The following is an 18,392-nucleotide window of genomic DNA, read 5'->3' on the forward strand; positions in this document are numbered from 1 at the left end:
TGACAGAGTGCGTGCATAGTTTTCACTGCGAGGATGGGAAGTAGCCATTGACAACGGTGACACCCTACATAGAGCTTGCCATGGAAGGAACCTGCGTGTGAGAAGAGGATTTCAAGGAAGAGTTGAAGTCAGAGGACAAAGCATCTCCAAAACTCCAACATATTCCCCAGTACTGAAAATCAAGTAACTCTATTATTTTAACTTACAATTTTATGAAATTTGTAGTTTGGCTTTTTACAAATAAATCCAAATAACTTCTTTAGCCTCCTGACTAAGATTAATAAAATAAGCATTGATTGCTTCAAACCAATAATCTCTGTGGATTCGACCCTTACTCACGTAAGGTATTACTTGGACGACCCAGTACACTTGCTGGTTAGTTGAACGGAATTGTGTCCACTCATGCCAATTTCTTAAATTCCATAATTTTACAATGATACCAAAAGGCACAAAATAGTGATCACAATTTCGTCCACCAAGTTTTTGGCGCCGTTGCCGGGGATTATTGAGTTTGGACAATTGAAGGTTTATTTTATTTCTTAGATTAGGAATAATTTATTTTTATTTTTATTTTTATTTTTATTGTTATAGAGTCATTAAATTTTGATAGGATAGTTTCTTTTCAAGAACATCTGCATCAAGTGTCATATTTATTCCCAATTGGCTTATATTCTTGATAAGGGAGCACCAGTACTTTTGAAAATCTTTTTCAAAAATAATTTTTCTTGATTTAATCTTGTGCCAAACTCCAAGTTTGGTGTTTTATTGTTAATTTTTATAATTTTCGAAAATTTATTTTGGTTTTCTAAAAATTTTAAGTTTGGTGTTCTTCCTTGTGTTCTTGGTGTTCTTGTGAATCTTCAAAGTGTTCTTGAGTTTTTCTTGTGCCTTGATCTTAAAATTTTTAAGTTTGGTGTTCCTTGGTGTTTTCCCTCCAAAAATTTTCGAAAATTAAGGAGCATTAGATCTAAAAATTTTAAGTCTTGTGTCTTTTGTGTGTTTTTCTCTTTCATCATAAAATTCAAAATTCAAAAATTTTTATTTTTCTAACTAATTTTGAACAATTTTTTTTCGAAAATCTTTTATAAAAATTCAATTTTCAATTTCAAAATATTTCCACTTTCTTTTATTTATTTCGTTTTTATTTTATTTAAAAAAAATATATATATATATATATTTTTAACTTCTTTTGGTATTTATTCCATTTTTATTACTACATTCCAAACTATAAATTCTCAACTTGTATTCCATTATGGAAGTAAGTATGAGTGAACAGTCCAAGAGGACTCTGGGGTCATATGCTAACCCCACTACTGCTTCATATGGGAGTAGTATCTGTATACCTTCCATTGGAGTTAGTAGCTTTGAGCTGAATCCTCAGCTCATTATCATGGTGCAGCAAAACTGCCAGTATTCTGGTCTTCCACATGAAGAACCTACAGAGTTTCTGGCACAATTTCTGCAAATTGCTGATACAGTACATGATAAGGAAGTGAATCAGGATGTCTACAGATTACTACTGTTTCCATTTGCTGTAAAAGATCAAGCTAAGAGGTGGTTAAATAACCAGCCTAAGAACAACATAAAAACATGGAAACAGCTGTCAGAAAAATTCCTGAATCACTATTTCCCTCCCAAACGGATGACACAGCTAAGACTAAGCATCCAAGGCTTCAAACAAGGAGATAATGAGTCCCTTTATGATGCCTGGGAGAGATACAGAGAGATGCTAAGAAAATGTCCCTCTGAAATGTTTTCAGAATGGGTGCAATTAGACATCTTTTACTATGGGCTTACAGAAAAAGCTCAGATTTCTCTAGACCACTCAGCTGGTGGATCTATACACATGAGAAAAACAATTGAAGAAGCTCAAGAGCTTATTGATACAGTTGCCAGAAATCAGCATCTGTATCTGAACAGTGAATCTTCCGTGAAAGAAGAAGCTAAAACAGTAACTGCAGAACTCAGTCCGGTGGATCAGGCTAATAAATTCAATCAGCAATTAGATTTTCTAACTCAGCAGCTAGCCGAATTCAAGGAAATATTACAGGAAACAAGAATGGCTAACAGGAACATGGAAGTACAATTAAAGCAAACAGAAAAGCAACTGTCAAGACAAATAACAGAAGAATGTCAAGCAGTTCAATTAAGAAGTGGGAAAACATTAAATACCTCACTTCAAAGTAGCAAGAAGACAGGAGATGAACAAATGGCTACTAAAAATCCCTCTGAGGACAAGCAGAGCCCAGAAAGGGATAAAACTGGCGCTGAACGCCCAAACCATGCTTATTCCTGGCGTTCAACGCCAGAAACAAGCATGGATCTGGCTTTGAACGCCCAAAAGGAGCATGGTTCTGGCGTTCAAACGCCAGTAACAAACAAGGAAGTAGCGTTTGACGCCACTCCAGCTCCCACCACTAGCATTCAAATGCCAGTAGGGAATCAGTCACATACAAGTGCTGACCTTTCTAAAAAGGCTTCCCAACCCACTTCTGTAGATAATAAAACTGCAGCAACTAAGGTTGAGGAATACAAAGCCAAAATGCCTTATCCTCAAAAACTCCGCCAAGCAGAACAGGATAAGCAATTTGCCCGCTTTGCAGACTATCTCAGGACTCTTGAAATAAAGATTCCGTTTGCAGAAGCACTTGAGCAAATACCCTCTTATGCTAAGTTCATGAAAGAGATCTTAAGTCATAAGAAGGATTGGAGGGAAACTGAAAAAGTTTACCTCACTGAAGAATGCAGTGCAGTCATTCTGAAAAGCTTACCTGAGAAGCTTAAAGATCCTGGGAGCTTTATGATACCATGCACATTAGAAGGTATTTGTACCAAGCAAGCTTTATGCGATCTTGGGGCAAGTATCAACCTAATACCTGCATCTACTATCAGAAAGCTTGGTTTGACTGAAGAAATCAAACCAACCAGGATATGTCTTCAACTTGCTGATGGCTCCATTAAATACCCATCAGGCGTGATTGAAGATATGATTGTCAAGGTTGGGCCATTTGCCTTTCCTACTGACTTTGTGGTGCTGGAAATGGAGGAGCACAAGAGTGCAACTCTCATTCTAGGAAGACCTTTCCTAGCAACTGGCCGAACCCTCATTGATGTCCAAAAAGGGGAAGTAACCTTGAGAGTCAATGAGGAAGAGTTCAAGTTGAATGTTGTTAAAGCCATGCAACATCCAGACACCCCAAATGACTGCATGAGTGTTGATCTCATTGATTCTCTGGTAAGAGAGGTCAACATGGCTGAGAGTCTCGAATCAAAGCTGGAGGACATCTTTAAAGATGTTCAGCCTGATTTGGAGGAATCAGAGAAGATAATAGAACCTCTGAAAATCCCTCAAGAAGAGGAGAAACCTCCAAAACCCGAGCTCAAGCCATTGCCACCATCCCTGAAATATGCATTCCTGGGAGAAGGTGAAACCTTTCTGTAATTATAAGCTCTACCTTAGAGCCACAGGAAGAGGAAGCACTAATTCAAGTGCTAAGGACGCACAAGACAGCTCTTGGGTGGTCCATTAGTGATCTCAAGGGCATTAGCCCAGCCAGATGCATGCACAAAATCTTGTTGGAGGATGACGCCAAGCCAGTGGTTCAACCACAAAGGCGGCTGAACCCAGCTATGAAAGAAGTGGTGCAAAAAGAGGTCACTAAATTACTAGAGGCTGGGATTATTTATCCTATTTCTGACAGCCCCTGGGTGAGCCCTGTTCAAGTTGTCCCTAAGAAGGGTGGCATGACAGTGGTTCATAATGAAAAAAATGAACTGGTTCCTACAAGGACAGTTACAGGGTGGCGTATGTGCATTGATTACAGAAGACTCAACACAGCCACCAGAAAGGATCATTTTCCTTTACCATTCATAGACCAGATGCTAGAAAGACTAGCAGGTCATGAATACTACTGCTTCCTGGATGGATATTCAGGTTATAATCAAATTGCAGTAGATCCCCAGGATCAGGAGAAAACGGCCTTCACATGTCCATCTGGAGTATTTGCATACAGAAGGATGCCATTTGGCCTGTGCAATGCACCTGCAACCTTTCAGAGGTGCATGCTCTCAATTTTCTCTGATATGGTGGAAAAATTTCTGGAAGTCTTCATGGATGACTTTTCAGTATTTGGAGACTCATTCAGCTCCTGCCTTAACCATTTAGCACTTGTTCTGAAAAGATGCCAAGAGACTAACCTGGTTTTAAACTGGGAAAAATGTCACTTTATGGTGACTGAAGGAATTGTCCTTGGGCACAAAATTTCGAACAAGGGGATAGAGGTGGACCAAGCTAAGGTAGAAGTAATTGAAAAATTACCACCACCTGCTAATGTTAAGGCAATCAGAAGCTTTCTGGGACATGCAGGGTTCTATAGGAGGTTTATAAAGGATTTTTCAAAAATCGCCAAACCTCTGAGCAACCTGCTAGCTGCAGACACGCCATTCATCTTTAATGAAGAGTGTCTGCAGGCATTTGAAACTCTGAAAGCTAAATTGGTTACAGCACCAATCATCTCTGCACCAGACTGGACATTACCATTTGAACTAATGTGTGATGCCAGTGACCATGCCATTGGTGCAGTGTTGGGACAAAGGCATGACAAGCTTCTGCATGTCATTTACTATGCCAGCCGTGTGCTAAATGATGCACAGAAGAATTACACAACCACAGAAAAAGAGCTACTTGCAGTGGTTTACGCCATTGACAAATTTAGATCCTACTTAGTAGGATCAAAAGTGATTGTGTACACTGATCATGCTGCTCTTAAATATCTACTCACAAAGCAGGATTCAAAACCCAGACTCATCAGATGGGTGTTGCTTCTGCAAGAGTTTGATATAGAAATAAGAGACAGAAAAGGGACAGAAAACCAAGTAGCAGATCACCTATCCCGAATAGAGCCAGTGGAAGGGACGTCCCTCCCTCTCACTGAAATTTCTGAAACCTTTCCGGATGAGCAATTACTAGCCGTCCAGGAAGTGCCATGGTTTGCAGACATTGCAAACTACAAGGCAGTAAGATTCATACCCAAAGAATACAGTAAGATGCAATCAAAGAAATTAATCACAGATGCAAAGTACTATCTTTGGGATGAACCATATCTCTTTAAGAGATGTGCAGACGGAGTAATCCGTAGATGTGTGCCTAAAGAAGAAGCACAGAAGATCCTTTGGCACTGCCATGGATCACAGTATGGAGGACATTTTGGAAGTGAACGAACAGCCACAAGAGTCCTCCAAAGTGGCTTCTACTGGCCTACTCTCTATAAAGATTCCCGAGCATTTGTGCTTAACTGTGATAGTTGCCAAAGATCAGGCAACCTGCCTCACAGTTATGCCATGCCTCAACAAGGAATCTTGGAGATTGAGTTGTTTGATGTATGGGGCATTGACTTCATGGGACCTTTCCCACCATCATACTCAAACACCTATATTCTGGTGGCAGTGGATTATGTATCCAAATGGGTGGAGGCTATTGCAACACCCACTAATGACACTAAAACAGTGTTAAAGTTCCTCCAGAAACATATCTTCAGCAGATTTGGTGTCCCTAGAGTGTTAATCAGTGATGGGGGCACTCATTTCTGTAATAAACAGCTTTATTCTGCTCTGGTACGTTATGGAGTCAACCACAGGGTGGCTACTCCATATCATCCACAAACTAATGGGCAAGCTGAAGTCTCAAATAGAGAACTTAAAAGAATCCTGGAACGGACTGTAATTAACCGTAGAAAGGATTGGGCAAGAAGCTTGGATGATGCTCTGTGGGCATACAGAACAGCATTCAAGACCCCCATAGGGACCTCTCCATACCAGCTTGTGTATGGAAAGGCATGTCACTTGCCAGTGGAACTGGAACACAAGGCCTACTGGGCAACCAGATTCCTAAACCTTGATGCCAAGTTAGCTGGAGAAAAACGATTGCTCCAACTAAATGAGCTAGAGGAATTTAGACTCAATGCTTTCGAGAATGCAAAAATTTACAAAGAGAAAGCAAAAAGATGGCATGATAAGAAATTGTCATCCAGAGTCTTTGAGCCAGGGCAGAAAGTTCTGTTATTCAATTCTAGGCTCAAATTATTCCCTGGGAAATTAAAATCCCGGTGGAGAGGTCCATATGTAATTACAAGTGTATCACCATATGGATACGTAGAGCTTCAGGATAATGAATCTAACAAAAGGTTCATTGTTAATGGACAGAGAGTTAAACATTATCTTGAAGGCAATTTTGAGCAAGAATGCTCAAAACTGAGACTTGATTAAAAGCTCAGTAATAGTCCAGCTAATGACATTAAAGAAGCGCTTGCTGGGAGGCAACCCAGCCAATCACAAAATTTAATTTTATTCGTTTTACAGGTAGATGCTACAGTATCTTCAAAAGGTGAAATAGCAATTGGTTGAAGTCACAGAGTTACAGGGAAATTTGGAAGCTCACTGGCGTGAAAAAGCCAGTGAGAAACATTTTGGGCGTTGAACGCCCAAAAGAAGCACCCACTGGGCGTTTAACGCCAGTAAGGGTAACCTTCTGGGCGTTTAACGCCAATCTGCTAGCATTCTGGGCGTTTAGAAAAACGCCCAGTAAAGAAGGACTTCCTGGCGTTCAACGCCAGAAAGAAGCATCAGCTGGGCGTTGAACGCCCAGGAGAAGCAGCATTTGGGCGTTAAACGCCCAAAACATGCATCGTTTGGGCGTTTAACGCCAGGATGGTGGGGAGGAGGTAAAATTCGTCTCTCTTTACAAATTTTCTAATTTTTTATGTTTCAATTCATGTTTTCTTGCATAAACATGTTTCAAATTATCATCCCTCAAATCAAATTAGTGTTCTAAAAATCCTAATTTCTAAAATCCCTTTTTCAAAAATTATCACATGTATCTTAATCCATAAAAACAAATTAATTTTCAATCCAATCAAACTCTTTTAAGTTTGTTTTAAAAACTCAATTATCTTTTTAAAATCTTTTTCAAATCTTTTTCAACTCATCTTATCTTTATTTGACAATGCCTTTCCTTCTACTCCTCTCCTTCCCTTTCTTTTGCTTGAGGACAAGCAAACCTCTAAGTTTGGTGTGATTTGCCATGATCACTGAGCTAAAACTCATTAAGACCATGGCACCTAAGAGAACAGGAAGAGCAAGGATGTGAACTTAAGGGAGCTGAAGCGTCAGAAATTAATTCTTGAAGGCACCCCACAGACTAGAGGAACATCCACTTCCCAAAATACAGGTTGTTAAGTTCTAATTCCAGCTTTAACTCTGTGATAGTATTATTTTAGAAATTGACCTTAGAAGATATTTAGTAGTAATTAGGATGTCTATTTTGATTTTATTTCCAATTAAGCTATAATTTATTTTTCTCATCATCATTAGGCATGAATAAAGTAGTAGATTTTCTTTTAGAATAAAGAAGTAATTTATATTTCTCGAGTTCTTAATAATAAAATTTATAATTAATTATATGTGGTGGCAATACTTTTTGTTCTCTGAATGAATGCTTGAACAGTGCATAATATGTACTTTGAATTTGATGAATATTGGCTCCTGAAAGAATGAGGAACACGAAAAATATTGTTGATGATCTGAAAAATCATGAAATTGATTCTTGAAGCAAGAAAAAGCAGTTCAAAAAAAAAAAAAAAGTGGCGAAAAAAAAAAATAAATAAAATAGAAAGAAAAAGCAAGCAGAAAAAGCCAATAGCTCTTAAAACCAAAAGGCAAGGGTAGCAAGGATCCAAGGCTTTGAGCATCAATGGATAGGAGGGCCCAAGGAAATAAAATCCAGGCCTAAGCGGCTAAATCAAGCTGTCCCTAACCATGTGCTTGTGTCATGAAGGTCCAAGTGAAAAGCTTGAGACTGAGTGGTTAAAGTCGTGATCCAAAGCAAAAGAGTGTGCTTAAGAGCTCTGGACACCACTAACTGGGGACTTTAGCAAAGCTGAGTCACAATCTGAAAAGGTTCACCCAGTTATGTGTCTGTGGCATTTGTGTATCCGGTGGTAATACTGGAAGACAAAGTGCTTAGGGCCACAGCCAAGACTCATGAAGTAGCTGTGTTCAAGAATCAACATACTGCACTAGGAGAGTCAACAATACTATCTGAATTCTGAGTTCCTAAGGATGCCAATCATTCTGAAAATTTAAAGATACAGGGAGATGCCAAAACTATTCAGAGACAAAAAGCTACAAGCCCCGCTCATCTAATAAGAATCTGAGCCTCATTTAGAACTCAAGAATATTATTATTTCTTTATTTCTGTTAGAACCTATTTTATTCATCTAGTTGCTTGAGGACAAGCAACAGTTTAAGTTTGGTGTTGTGATGAGCGGATATTTTATACGCTTTTTGGGGGTAATTTCATGTAGATTTTAGCATGTTTCAGTTAGTTTTTAGTAGAATAATATTAGTTTTTAGGCAAAAAATCATATTTCTGGACTTTACTATGAGTTTGTGTGTTTTTCTGTGATTTCAGGTATTTTCTGGCTGAAATTGAGGGAGCTGAGCAAAAATCTGACTTAGGCTGAAAAAGGACTGCTGATGCTGTTGGATCCTGACCTCCCTGCACTCGAAATGGATTTTCTGGAGCTACAGGAGTCCAATTGGCGCGCTCTCAACGGCGTTGGAAAGTAGACATCCAGGGCTTTTCAGCAATATATAATAGTCCATACTTTGCGCGAGGATAGACGACGTAACTTGGCGTTAAACGCCAAGTTCATGCTGCTGTCTGGAGTTAAACGCCAGAAAAACGTCATTATCCGGAGTTGAACGCCCAAAACACGTCATAACCTGAAGTTTGACGCCAAGAAAGGCCTTTGCACGTGGAAAGCTTTAGTCTCAGCCCCAGCACACATCAAGTGGGCCCCAGAAGTGGATTTCTACACCAATTATCTTAGTCTATTCATTTTCTGTAAACCTAGGTTATTAGTTTACTATTTAAACAACTTTTACAGACATCTCTTGTACCTCATGACATTTTCAGATCTGAATTACATACTTTGTGACGGCATGAGTCTCTAAACTCCATTGTTGGGGGTGAGGAGCTCTGCAGCGTCTCGATGATTTAATATAATTCCTTTGTTTTCCATTCAAACACGCTTGTTCTTATCTAAGATGTTCATTCGCGCTTAACTGTGGAGAAGGTGATGATCCGTGACACTCATCACCTTCCTCAACCCATGAACGTGTGCCTGACAACCACCTCCGTTCTACATCAGACTGAATGAATGTCTCTTAGATTCCCCAACAGAATCTTCGTGGTATAAGCCGGATTGATGGCGGCATTCATGAGAATCCGGAAAGTCTAAACCTTGTCTGTGGTATTCCGAGTAGGATTCCGGGATTGAATGACTGTGACGTGCTTCAAACTTTAACCTGCTGGGCGTTAGTGACAGACGCAAAAGAGTGATTCTATTCCAGTAGGAGCGGGAACCAACCGGTGATTAGCCGTACTGTGACAGAGTGCGTGCATAGTTTTCACTGCGAGGATGGGAAGTAGCCATTGACAACGGTGACACCCTACATAGAGCTTGCCATGGAAGGAACCTGCGTGTGAGAAGAGGATTTCAAGGAAGAGTTGAAGTCAGAGGACAAAGCATCTCCAAAACTCCAACATATTCCCCAGTACTGAAAATCAAGTAACTCTATTATTTTAACTTACAATTTTATGAAATTTGTAGTTTGGCTTTTTACAAATAAATCCAAATAACTTCTTTAGCCTCCTGACTAAGATTAATAAAATAAGCATTGATTGCTTCAAACCAATAATCTCTGTGGATTCGACCCTTACTCACGTAAGGTATTACTTGGACGACCCAGTACACTTGCTGGTTAGTTGAACGGAATTGTGTCCACTCATGCCAATTTCTTAAATTCCATAATTTTACAATGATACCAAAAGGCACAAAATAGTGATCACAATTTCGTCCACCAGCTATGTCTTTCTTTCCAAGAATTTATTTTCTGTTTAATTTGTGAAACACTTTCTGTACTATTACTATATTATCCTGTATGACTTTACCTTTCACAAAAGCACTCTGAACCGGAGATATGATGACATCTAGCACTTTCCTTAACCTTTCAACCAAGACCTTTGTTACAATCTTATATATAAAATTACAGCAGCTTATGGGTCTAAGATGATTTAGGCTCTCCGGTGGACTCACTTTGGAAATAAAAACAACGGTTGTTTCTCCTAAGTCCTTGATAAACCGCTATTTTACGGTTTATCTTGTGCTTAATTTAGTAGATTTTATCCATTATTCTCACACTTATTCATTGAATTCGCATATTTTACATTTTTCTTCCTAATTTTGTGCCATGATTGAAAACATGCTTCTTTGACTCTAAATTTGCTAATTTTAATCCTCTTTTATTACCATTCAATGTCTTTATATGTGTGTTAAGTGATTTCAGGGTTTATAGGGCAGGAATGGCTTAGAGAATGTGAAGGAAGCATGCAAAAGTGGAAGGAACACAAGAAATTGAAGGAATTGCTAAGTTGTCAACCCTGACCTCTTCATACTAAATCGATCATAACTTGAGCAACAGAGATCCAAATGAGGCGGTTCCAGTTGCGTTGGAAAGCAAACATCTGGGGCTTCAAAATGATATGCAATTTGCCACAGTTGCCATGCAGTTAGGCGACGCGCACGCATGGATCACGCGTCCGCGTGACTTTGCGAAAGTTCAGTGACGCGTACGTGTGATAGAGCCACGTGTTGGACGTATTAGAAATCGCTGGTGACGATTTTTGGGCTGCTTTTTGGCCTAGTTCCAAGCCCGAAAACACAAATAAGAGGCTGTAGAGTGGGGAATCAATCATCCAACTTCTCATTCACATAATTTTAGGTTTTAGATGTAGTTTTTTAGGGAGAGAAGCTCTCTCCTCTCTCTAGGTTTTAGGGCTTAGCTTTATTCCTTTCCAATTTCTGAATTCTATCTTATTTCAATTTTCTACTTTTAATTGCTCTAGCATTCTAGTTTATTTTTCCCTTGTTGATTACTTCAATGTTGCCAATTTCGTTTATGAATTCTCATGTTAGATTTGATTTCCCTTTTTATGCAATTTGGGGTATTTCATGTTTATTGCTTCTTCCTTTATTTGTTATCATTGATTTTGCAATTATTGGTTTTTACATTCTCTTATTGCTTTTCTATGCTTTTATTTTGTACCCACCAAGTGTTTGATAAAATGCTTGGTAGAATTTTAAATTAGATTTTTGGTATTCTTAGCTTAGATTGAGTAATTTGGAGACTCTTGAATTGTCAGAGTCCCTTGTTGGTTGGTAATTGATAATTGCTAGTTGGCTTAAACTTCACTAAATCTAGTCTTTGATTAGGACTTGTAAACTTAAGTTGATTTTGCTCACTTGACTTTCCTTCATTGTTAGAGGTTAACTAAGTGAAAGCAAAAGACAATTACCATTACAATTGGCAATGATAATGAGGATAGGACATCTAATTCTCAATCCTTGCTAGGACTTTTCTTAGTTGTTATTTTATTTCCTTGTTATTTACATTACTTGTTCCTTATTTCAAAACACAAAAAATATACTTTTTCATAACCAATAATAAATATACTTCCCTGCAATTCCTTGAGAGACGACCCGAGGTTTAATACTTCGGTTAATTTTATTGGGTTTGGTTAAGTGATAAACCAATTAAATTTGATTGAGGATAATTTGTCAGTTTAGAACTATACTTGCAACGCGACTATTTTTGTGAAAATCTTTATCGACATTTTCCCTCCATCAGTCCTCTGGTAAGATACCGTCTTCAAATATTTGTCTCACCACACCACACGCTTCTTTACTCAGAATATCCCAATGCTGTTGAAAGAATAACTCATTTAACCATCTGGCCCAGGAGCTTTTAAGCTTCCCATACTAAAGATTGCCTCCTTAATTTCCTCGTCTTTGATCTTTGCCATTAGCTACTCATTCATCTCTCTTGTGACTCTTGTAGGTATATCTCTTATGCACTTTTCAAGGTTCCGCTCCACTTCAGAAGTAAACCGTTTAGTAAAATGTCTTTCCACTAATCTCATTATGTCTACTTCTCCTTGTATCCAATGTCATGTCTCATCTTTCAATTTGTCAATTCTATTCCTCATTCTTCTCTGAATGGTTGTTGCATGAAAGAAGGTTGTGTTTCTTTCGTCCCATTTTAACCATTTCAACATTGATCTTTGTCCCCAATATTTTTTCTCTTGTTTCCAAAGATCTGATATCTAGTTCTTCAATTCTCTCTCTCTTCTTTGATCTCTATCCATCATATCGGCCTCTTGTATTTGATGTAGTTCAATTTTCTTTAATTCTATTTCTTTATCTGCTCTTTTAAACTTTTCTCTGCTCCACTCCATCAACTCCCTTTTGCATCTGCTTTTTTTTCTTGTAAATTGATTCCAACAATTCCTATTTCCGTTATCCTGTTGCCATCTCCTCCTTATTACCTCTTTGCACTCCTCATGCTCTATCCAAAAAGTCTCAAACCTGAACTCTTTTTTTTTATCCTAACTTGCGGTTGTGTTTCCAAAATTAAGGCACAATGGTTCGAACTTATAGTTGGAGTAGCTTTTAGAATAATATTCTGGTATATATGTAGCCATTTCTAATTTACTAACACCCTATCTAGTCTTTCCCTAGTAATAAAGTTATTTCTTGGATTACTGAACCATGTATATTTACTTCCTTTAAGGTCAACATCCATTAAACCATTATCATCTACAAACCTTCTAAAGGTATCTAAATAAATTCGTGGTTGTGGATGAATGCCTTGCTTTTCGTCTTGACTTAAAATATCGTTGAAGTCCCCCAAATAAGCTTGAGGTTCTTCCCTGCTCCTATTACTTACCGTAAGCTCCTGCCATAGTTTCTTTCGCTTTTGGAAAATTGAGTTACCATACACAAAAACACCGTGCTATTTCAGAACATTATTGATGTTAATATTAGTTTTAATATAGTTATCACACCACTCATAAACATCGATATTAGTATTAGATTTTCATAACAAACATAGTCCACCGGACAAGCCCCGGGGTTATACGCAAAACATATTGTCAAAATTAAGCCTTATTCTTATCCTATTCATTTTTTCTTGACTGGCCTTAGTTTCTATTAAATACACTATAAGCGGCTTTACTTTTTTACATAGATTATACAACTCAGAAATTGTCAGAGCAGCTGCTATTCCCCGACAATTCCAGCTAATCATACTCATGGTTGAGGTTGGGACATTTTAAGGCAGCCTCTTCAGCCATTTGTATTCCTTTAATCTGACTAGAGACATGCATAGCTAACTGATACTCCCCTGTGCCCAGAGTGGTGATGCTATTCTTTAATTTCTTGGGTTTCCCATCCTCTTGCTCCTCCTTCCATTCCCTGTATGTTAGCAATGGAACCTATTTGTTTTCTCGTTTCCTTTTCAAGTTCAGCTTCAATTCCAACTTTTTAGCTAGTAGTGTTTCTCAATCTGCATGTGCTTCCGTTCCTTTATCTTCATCTTCATTACTTGCTAACTCTACATAGTAGACATTCTCACCCGGCTTAACATGCTGACCCACAGATTCATGTTCTCTATTCTGAGCTTCCTTGGATAGCTTCTTTAATACATTCTCTTCCGTTCCACTCTTCCACAGTTCTTGATATTCCTTCCCCTCTGTTCTGACTTTACACGCTTGTTTATCCCTCGTTCTTGCTAACATAAGTCTTTTTAATTCCTGGTCTATGGTTTCTTTTTCTTTTTTTTTTCTTCGGGCCCAACTTCCAATCTTCCATTTTATAGTTGTTCACCTCCCCTTCTTCAGTTATATAATGATTCAGCCCACTTCCTTCAGCGTTCCAAGCTTGCAGATGTAACGCCCCTGTGTTGGGCCCAATATCCCGTATTGGTCTGTTTCCACTTGATTTCTGCACCTCATACCTCTCTTCTCCCTTCTGGGCCTTTTTGTTATTGGCCCATTCATTGTTCCTCTCTCTTATCTCCTTAATGAGATTGCTAAGTTTGTAGGCTACTCTTAGGTCACGCTGCGTATCTCTCTCTTCTTGAAAATCAGGAATTTTTGGTACTTCTTCTACCTGCTCTTCTGCATCTGCCATCTCTTCTTCTCTCCTCATTTGATTTTCCCAGACACTTTCCTCCCTAATTTTTTGCTGCAGTACTTGCTCAGCCCTAATCCTACTCTCCTCAGAACTTTGTTCGTCACCACTCTCTCTCTATTGGGGTCCAGTTGCTTACGCGCCTACTCCTTCCCTTCCTCTCTCCATCCTTGTTGTTTTGAGAATCCTCCTCCCATGGTTGGACCTGGTCGTCTTTGGCTTACTCCCAGTCCTGGTGAGTGCTTATTCTTGGTTGGATCCTAGCATGCCATGACTGTTGGATTCTTGCATGTTTTCTTCTCATGCCCTAGTATGCCACAGTTGAAACAGTAGCTGTCCGGCAGCCTCTCATACTTGAAAAAGACCCACAATGGCAGCATCTCCTCTCTATCTAACCAGAATCCTGTAGGCAGATCCTTAGTAATGTTGATGCTAACCCTAATTCTCAGATATGGTCTTCTGAGGATGCCATCTACTTTTGGATCTTCAGCCTCGGCCAAGACTCCCAACATTTCGCCGATAAGAATACCTGTCTCTTTGTCCATGAGGTCATGTGGAATGCCATGCACTTGAATCCAAAACTCTATGAAGTTATGATCAACTTCAAAAACTTATTCGCCCTCCCTCCATAATCTAAGATTGACCATATTTCCTTTGACATTCCATGGACCATTCTAAATAATCTGCAGCCCTTTCTTCCTGTCTTTGAAGCTGAGTAATATCTTCTTCCAACCAATATCTGTAATTGCAACACCTTGAGGATTTTTCCACATTCCCTGCAAAGTATTCTTACATGTTTTAAAATTTATCTCATTGTCACTTATTAACTTTTCCACCACATTTAAGCAGTCTTTCTTATATCCTAGTTCTCCATGCTTGTTGAGTTTGATGACTTTTCCTCCGATGTTGTTCATGTTGTAGGTTGCTAAAAAAGTTGTTGTGTATTTCAGGTTTCCCAATGGTTTTGAAAGTTTAGGTTGAGTGAGGATTATGTGGGAATATAGATTTGTTTATTGAAACAAGTTGCAAAAACTCCCTTTTGAAGAAGAATACGAAGTTCTTAGAAGACTCTCCTATTAAGAGAAAAAGAGCTCCCTAGTGAAAAATCAAAGATGATCGATCCATATGTTAAAACATAAAATTAAATCATTAATCCTCTCTTTTTAAAATGCATGGTTCAATATTTTTTGTTGTTGTTACATATACGTTAAGTATATATTTTATTTCATTTATTTTTTCAGATATTTTATTTATGAATGTATTTGAAAAAAAATATTTTTAAATAAATTAATTACTTCGTATAAAATTATGTAAAATAAAAATTAATGTAATTTAAAAATTAATATGATAATTTAATTTTATATTTTTATCGTTTTATCGTTATTTACCACATATTTTTTTATTATTGTCAATAATTATTACTACCACTACTAACCACGGTTAGATTGAAAGGAAACTAAATAAAAAATAAAAAATTTACAATATTTTTATAGAAATAAAAATCTACCCTATAAATAAACAGAAATAGAAATATAGGTATGTATCTTACAAAGATCTACAAAATTCTTACAAAGTGCGAAATTATCAAATATTTTTAATTTATATATACATAAATCTAGTTGTTAGAATTTAGAAATCCTACTTTCTTGTTTTTAATTTAGACTTCCACATATATTAACATAAATCTCACCCTCAACTTTTATTTTTATCTTAAATCTCACATTTAACCTTTTATTTTAAACTGTGTTATTTTTCTTATATAAATATATTATAGATTTTTAGTATGTAGTTGAATTATATTAGATTGTGTTAAATTATATTAAATTTGAATGAAGAAAAAAAAATAAATATAAAATAAAAAAATATAAGTAGAAAATTCTAATATTAATATTCTCTAATATAATTATCTTTATATAACTAAGATAATACACAAATTTTTTAACATTATATTCACTTTTTTTATAGGCATATATTATTTATGTAAGTAAAAGTATATGTGATTTTTATTGTGTTTTTTTTTTTTTGCCCTATGTCTCATGTTATGTTATTCTATTTATACACGTAAAAACTTCTTTTTTTTAGTTTCATTAATATTCAGTCCAACTTTAAAAATTTTATACTGTCCATCATTAAAAGCTTAAACTACCCAAATGGTTTTGATTGGAGGAATAAGTCATGGATGTTTAATTGATGGACACCCACCTTACAACACTCTTCCCTGAATGTCTGTTAGGAGCATTCCTCGTTAAAACCTTACTAAAGAAAAATCTAATGAAAAAAAATTTAGTAAAAAAAAGAGTACAATATCCTTTATAATAAAAATTAATTTGTTAAAAACCTTCTCAGAAAAAACTTAATAGGGACAAAAAACTCGACCAAGAAAAAAAGAGTGCAACCTCCCCCTCTTGTCAGCATTATTTAATATTTCGAAATCGGCGCATTCCAATTTGATGTACCAATCTTTTAAAAGAAAATTTTGGAAGTGACTTTATAAATAAATCTGCCAATAATTGCTTGAGCTGATCTGTTAGATATCAATTGTCCCTTTATTTTGAAGGTCATGAGTGAACAAGAATTTAGAAAAAATATACTTTGTTCTATCACCTTTGATATATCCACCTTTAAGTTGAGGAATGCATGCTTTATTATCTTCAAACAGAATAGTTGGAGCTATTTTATGATCAATCAGTCCACATGATGACAGAATATATTGGATTAAATTCATGAGGCAAAAACACTCGTGACTTGTTTCATGTGTCGCTAGTATTGCAGCATGATTAGAGGATGTTGCTATTATCGTCTGTTTTGTGGACCTCTATGATATAGCTGTATCACCATATGTGAATAGGTATCTTATTTGAGATCTTTCTTTATGTGGATCAGACAAATATCTTGTAACTGCATAGCCAACTAATTATGACTTGGATTTATATGGATAAAACAGTCTCATATCAACTGTTCCATGAAGATATCAAAAGATTTGTTTAATTCCATTCCCATATCTTCTAGTTGGAGAAGAACTATACCTTAATAGTAAATTTACAACAAATGATATATCAGGTCGTGTATTATTAACAAGATACATTAGTGTTTTAATGACACTGAGATATAGTACTTCGGGGCCAATAATATCTTCATTTTCTTCTTTAAGACAGAATTGATCATTTTTCACATCCAAAGACCTTATAATCATTAGAGTACTTAATGGATATGAGTTCTCCATATAAAATATCTTCAAGATTTTTTCTGTGTAAGTTGTTTGATGAATAAAGATCCATTGTTTGTATATTTGATCTGCAAGCTGAGATAAAATTTAGTTTTTTTGAGATCTTTCATCTTAAACTCTTCTTTTAGAGCCTTTTTATAATTATTGGAATCTCTTAAGGGGTTTCAATGATATTTAAATCATCAACGTACATAGCAATTATAATGAATCTAAATGAAGATTTCTTTATGAAAACACATCGTCATATATCATCATTTTTTAATCCTTTTTTGGACAAATACTCAGTAAAACAATTATATCATATTCGTCCAATTACTTTAGACTATATAAAGATCTTTGCAAGTTGACTGAATATAATCCCTGTGAATATTCATTGGCTGGTTAGATATTTTTAATTCTTTAGAGATTTTCATATAGATATCACGATCTAATGATCTGTATAAATAAGCTGTCACCACGTCCATTAGATGCATATGTGATTTATAGTATACGATTAAACTGATTAAATAATGTAATGTTATTGCATTTATTATAAGGTAATATGTTTCTTCATAATCTATATCGGGCCTTTGTGAAAAACCTTGTGCTACAAGTCGAACTTTGTAGCATACAATTTTATTTTTCTCATTTCGTTTTCTCACAAATACTCCTCTGTATCTAACTAGTGTTACATCTTCTAGTGTACAGACTATAGGTCCAAAGACTTCACGTTTTGTAAGTGACTCTAACTCAACCTTCATAACTTCTTCCCATTTTGGCTAATTATTTCTTTGTCGACATTCTTGGTTCAAGATCCTTACTTTCATGCATGATGTGTAATGCTACATTCTATGCGAATATTTTATTGACAATTGTTTATTTTGGTTTTATTTTTCTCTTGTAAAGACATAATTTATTGAGATATCATCATTTTCAAATTTTCAAGTACTTGAACGTCTTCTAACATCAAAACTATATCAAAATTTTGGATACTTACTGGTGTCCTTTCTATGTCTTTTTCTTTTTCAACAGAAGTAACATTTATCTTAGTAATATCAAATGCCTCTCTTCTTTTTCAAGAATTTTTATTTTTGGTA

Source organism: Arachis hypogaea, chromosome 4, assembly GCF_003086295.3.
Source record: "Arachis hypogaea cultivar Tifrunner chromosome 4, arahy.Tifrunner.gnm2.J5K5, whole genome shotgun sequence".
Lineage (NCBI taxonomy): Eukaryota > Viridiplantae > Streptophyta > Magnoliopsida > Fabales > Fabaceae > Arachis > Arachis hypogaea.